At 37.3% G+C, this 5,890-nt stretch overlaps 1 long non-coding RNA gene across 1 annotated transcript; it reads right to left on the reverse strand.

Moving 5' to 3' along the window:
* Window positions 1-2,119: 2,119 nt before the first annotated feature.
* On the reverse strand, window positions 2,120-3,384 carry LOC106495917 (uncharacterized). Its single transcript, XR_001294510.1, has 3 exons — window positions 3,299-3,384; window positions 2,946-3,058; window positions 2,120-2,179 (listed from the first exon to the last, which is right to left on the reverse strand). It is a non-coding gene; the product is annotated as an uncharacterized lncRNA (long non-coding RNA).
* Window positions 3,385-5,890: the final 2,506 nt, after the last annotated feature.

Below are 5,890 nucleotides of genomic sequence, written 5' to 3' on the forward strand. Positions count from 1 at the left end.
ATGCATAGTGACTAAAACTAAACCAAAGGAAACTAAACTAAAACTGTGCAAAAGCATATGGAAATTTTTAATTTACATTGCAAATACTGCTTTGCATAAAATCATTTGGAAAGAAGTAATGGTAAAACGGGTGCTAAAAGAAAGTAATGGTTCACACATGTTTGCAAAGTGATGTGGTAATAAAAGAAGGCAGTAAGATTTTGGACTTTTTAAATGAAGTTATCAGATGGAGTGGTCATGTAAGACATGCTTATTATTTACAATATTAGTGAATCTTCACTTTTATATTCTCCTGTTCAAGATATATCACCATCAGAAGGACACTGACAAACTGAGGGAGTATGTATGTAGATAAAGAGCAGAGCTGCTCTCCCTCAAAGATTATAAATAATTCTTTCTTTCAGTTTGCCAGTCTTACAGCTGTTTTTTTTCATAACTAAAGTACAGAACAAATTAGTGTTTCGTAGTCTTGTGGATGCTCTGTAAGACCAGGTCTTCAGAATCTTGACAGGCATTTGGCTGCTTTGGCTTCCTACTTCTCTTAATGGCTTTACCCCATGATATACCAATAGTTTACCTTTATGTTAAACAGCCTTACATTAACATCTGATGCATTTCCAACACACAGTATTCTTGGAATGTATAATTTCACCACAGCTGACAATAACATCTCATACAATAGAAGGTAGATATGACTATAAATGGCCACACAGTGAAGAAAACAAAACTGACATTTATTTTCAGTCTGAGGTTAAGTCAGCTTAACAAAGGTTAGAGGAAGCTTTTTATTTCAAAAATGAGCACTTATAAACATTACATTGTAAAGTCCTCTGAAAATTTTCTAACCATGGTAAAAATTCCTTCACTTTCCAATAAACATAATAATCTCTAGCAGCTGTTAAACAGCTGACCTGTGTGTGAGGCATATTGAATATAAAGTAGAATTCATGTTAAAAATTAATTATGGAATTAAGCAAGTCCTGCTTCTTTAACATCAAGCTGAATGAACTTCAAGGTAACTTCTCCAGTCAAACTTAACTCTAAGCATGGACAGCACAAATGACAGACAGGCTTGGAAAGAAGAGTATGTATCTGGGGTGATAAGGTGCAAAAGTGAAACATGATCACAAAAAGTGAACATGAAGTTCAATCTTCAATCAATTCAGTAGCCAGGTCTTGGTAATAAACTGGTATAAAAAGCCATACAAAGCTGAGAAGCCCTGAAATGAGTCACAAAGCTATCAGAAGTAAAGTACCATGGCCATGGAGAAAGTAACTAAATATAAAAATACAGGTCCATTTTATTTTCATAATACTATTTAATTTAAAGATCCTAACCACAGAATCACAGAATATTTTGAGGTTGGAAGGGACTTCTGAAGATCGTCTGGTCCAACCCCCCCTGCTCAAGCAGGGTCACCTAGAGCAGGTTGCCCAAGACCAGGTCCAGATGGCTTTTGAATATCTCCAAGGATGGAAACTCCACAGCCTCTCTGGGCAACCTGTTCCAGTGTTCAAGCACTAACCTTGAAAAAGTATTTCCTCATGTTCAGATGGAATTGTCTGTGTTTCAGTTTGTGCCCGTTGCCTCGTGTCCTGTCACTGGGCACCACTGAAAAGAGTCTGGTCCCATCCTCTCGACACCCTCCCTTCAGATACTTGTACACGTTGATAAGATCTCCTCTCAGCCTTCTCTTCTCCAGGCTAAACAGTCCCAGCTCTTTCAACCTTTCCTCATAGAAGAGATGCTCCAGTCCCTTAATCATCTTAGTAGCCCTTTGCTGGACTTGCTCCAGTAGCTCCATGTCTCTCTTGTACTGGGGAGCCCAGAACTGGACACAGCACTCCAGCTGTGGCCCCACCAGGGCTGAGTAGAGGTGGAGAATCACCTCCCTCGACCTGCTGGCAACACTCTGCCTAATGCAGCCTGGGAGGCTCTTGACTGCCTTTACTGCAAGGACACACCGGTGGCTCATGGTCAGCTTGTTGTCCCCTGGGACCCCCAGGTCCTTTTCCACAGAGCTGCTTTCCAGCCAGTCAACCCCCAGCCTGTACTGGTGCATAGGGTTATTCCTTTCCAGGTGCAAGATTTTACGTTTGCTTTTGTTGAACTTCATGAGGCTCCTTTCTGCCAATATATACAGCCTGTTGTGATCCCTCTGAATGGCACTGCAAACATCTGGTGTATCAGACCTAATGTTTAGGTACTCAAAAATATTGTTGTGTTGCCATGATAAGGCTTATAATATTAGTGTACAATGTAGATACAAGATAATACAGTTATCTACTGCCCCTGGGGGAAAAAAAAAAAAAAACCAAAACAACAACAAAAAAGCAACTGACACATAACAATAGTCTTTTTTATATTGCTGTTGTAGAACAGTTTTTTCTGCAAGACATGTAGGAAAATCTGCAACTTATAAAGGACTATGGATTGTTGCATAAGCATTCAACAGTGAGAATTAAATGCTTGCCCCGGCTTAGTACATGGTTGCCAAGAGCTGATTGAATTATTCAACATAAATAATGCTAATGACAAATATCTCCCTTCTTTCTCTCACCACTGCAAACAAAGTAAGCCTAATTTCTCTGTCTGAATTTGTTGTTATCCTTTATCAAATAGCCTAGCAGAATGAAATTCTGGCTTTTAGATGTTCACTTTGATACTTTGCTACATGTCATTTGCCATTGGTGAGTGAGTGACAGGTGACCCTAGTTAAATGGGCCTATCTTCTATTCCCTGATTGTATGACTGTTGAATAGAAGAAAATAGTGAAGTTAGATAACAAATAGAAAATAGAGAAAGTTTTATCTCAGAGACAAATTTTCTGGAAAATAACTGTATATTCTCAAGTTCATAAAATCACACATTTCACCCATATGTAAGAGTCATAGTTAATGAAGTATAAGGTCTGATAGTTAGGAGTGAGGTGAAGCTGTCTTACCTTTTCTTGATGTATACACAAAACCAGAGATTGCGAGAAGGGGGTAATTCTTCCACATTTCATGTCACTAATGACCAAGTAAAGCAGGAGACTCCAGGCTGAGAAACAGGTAACTGAACAGCAATATAAAAAAAAGCAAGAATGACACAAAGAAAGTGAATAGAGAGCTATTACTAACAGTATCTTCTAGTAAAATATCTAGGAATCATCACATCAAAATGGGAGGTGACAGATTTAAAACAAGCAAAAGGAGATGCTGCTTAACCCATCTAAACCTTCAGATGCCTTGCTACAGGGTGTGAATCATTTACACGGATTCAAAAAGTGACCAGACAAATGGAAAAAACCCTCACCAGGGTGCTGGAAGAGTACTCTGTCGAAGTATCACCAAATGGTCACTCTGTTCTTTTCCTCTGCTGTAGGCATCCACTGCTGACCACTGTTGGAGACTATCATCTTTTGGTGTGACCTGAAATAAGTGTTCTTTATAAACTCTAGCAAAGTCCTGTCTTTCCTCAACAAGCTTCAACATACGGTCCTTTCATCTATCCTCCAAATGCTTGTAGAAATCCATTTCTTCGTTCATTTCAAATTGAGGAACTGATTTCAAAATTATAAATCCAAAAAGGCCTATTTCTGTCCAGGTCTTCTTTATCTATTACCTCCTCTCTTTAATTATGGTACATGATCTATTGCAATTGGAGCTACATTAGGGACACCAAATGTTTCAAACTATTAAAGTGAAGTGATACTGGGGTTTTTATATCATTATTTCTCACAGCACTTTAATGTTCCAATATTATTATTTTTAACGTCTTACAAGTGTCCCTGACATAAATTGAACAATGTAGACATTCTGCTAAATGAACAACATATTCATTATGATAATTCAAACAAAATTTAATGTGGATTTTTTTTCCCCACAATTGAGGATGATAGAATACATCCCCTGTAATCCTGTTATTTCATTATGCACAATGTCTACATAGATAAAAATCCTGGCTGAGTTGCTTTGAGTTAGCTCAGCAAACTACTTTCTTCCCACTTCTGTAAGGGTTGTGTTGAGAGGAATTCTCTAGAAATTCTTTTAAAGCTCATGATTTTGCAGAGAAATTTTGGGCATACGTATTTAAGAAAATGTATAAAATGATTAAAGAGCTCAGTGATAACAGACAGAAAAAACACACAAGTGTTACATTCTTTTAACACTGAACAAATAAAGCAGGAGTATCTGAAAGCTATTTTGCCTCTCTGTCTGATTCACTGTGCTTCTACTTAGATTCTTTCTCAGTAGCCTCTTATTTGGTTTCTGGGTTTATTTTTAAAGAAGTAAGAAACACGCTAGCAGAGTGACCCATGTTAAAAGAAACAGAAAAAACTAAAGATGCATGCACAGTTGGAAAAATGATTATAGTAATCTAACTACTTGGAACAAATGATTCATTTGATGGATTTCACCTTTTGTTCTGTTTGGGCATGGTTCGTGAACATATCACAATTTTCTTAAATGTTTTCATTATTTGAAATTACAGAGCCAATATAGCATCTGAATTATACTTGAGCTGCTGCTAATTCATGAGCAATTTGTTTTAAATATCTGACACTGTAGGTAGGCACTTTTATTGGTCTCCAAGACCCAGTGATTTCCCAAACTAATGTAGATCTGCCTGTGTTCATCAATGCTGTCTTTCTTTTTCCCCAGGCTGCTGTCACTGAAAGATATTCACTCAAGATGGCTGCACAGCACACTGGGATCTTCACATTTGTTATTATTATTCATTTATTTATGCAGATACCATGCTGATTCCCCAGGATGATAAGGCATTTATAGCGTCTCAATCTTTGATGCATCTTCCAAAGTGTGGATGTCTGACCTCATAAAGATTCTTGTGAACAGCCATCATAAGGGCAACTGAACCTCAGTGTCACAATCACACATAAAAGCGCTGTAACTCTTGGACAGTACATTCGTATGTGGAATCCATAATAATGAGTGTTTCAGAGGGATAATGTAGCTCAAAGCTATGAGCAGATAATTTGTAGTAACAAGCGTTTCTTTGACCCAGACTAGTTCTTTGCTCACTCAGTTACTCAGTGCAGATAAGCCTTCTCATAGCCTGATGGAATTGGAGTGGTATATAAAGGGTATTTATTTCATATTCCTGGAATTCTTATTGAAGTCTTGAGATTATGGTTGGGGTTATAAGAGAGGGGGTTAAGAATACACAGGTTGCCTTTTCTGGGTGTGTCAACCAGTCAACTCCTAGCAAAGGCTGGGAGAAATTATTGCTTATGCCACTGTTGAAAGTGAACAAGAGTTTCTGTTGAGGGACACAGAAGAAAAACAGTTTTGATTGGACTGAACCCTCGTAGTTGCCTTCTGGGATCAGAAAAAGTTTCCTTTTTTTTTTTTTCTTTATTCAGTTAGACTGAAGACTCTTTCCCTTTCTGCAAACTTTCTCAGACGAAATGTCATGATGACTATGAATCCTCCCAACAACCGAATTGGTAAAATGAGATTAATACAGTGGAATGTTTTGTTCCTTTAGACTTAACTCATATGCTCACGTACAGGAAATAGTCCAATATAATTGTGTTGATTTTAGTTGATTTAACTTAGCATTATTACATAATAAGTTTATACATTGAATTAATGTTGTCCCAAATTCTGCTTTGAATTTGTAGATGTAGTTCTTAGTGGGTTTAGTAGGCAGTTTAGTTACATGTCTTTGCACATAATTTTCCACTGAATAATGAGTCATTACCACACACCATTAAATATAAACGGTGAAATAAAATAACATACATTTCATGCTTTTGTATTCTAGGTATTTCTACCTTTTAATAAATGGCAATTTTGAGTAGTCTGATATCAACTTTGTCAGTGCCAATCATGTAAATGAACAGTAAACCCAAGCATTTCTGGACAGAAGAAGCAGCTTTCT

Source organism: Apteryx mantelli, chromosome 1 (genome assembly GCF_036417845.1).
Source record: "Apteryx mantelli isolate bAptMan1 chromosome 1, bAptMan1.hap1, whole genome shotgun sequence".
In the NCBI taxonomy this organism is placed as follows: domain Eukaryota; kingdom Metazoa; phylum Chordata; class Aves; order Apterygiformes; family Apterygidae; genus Apteryx; species Apteryx mantelli.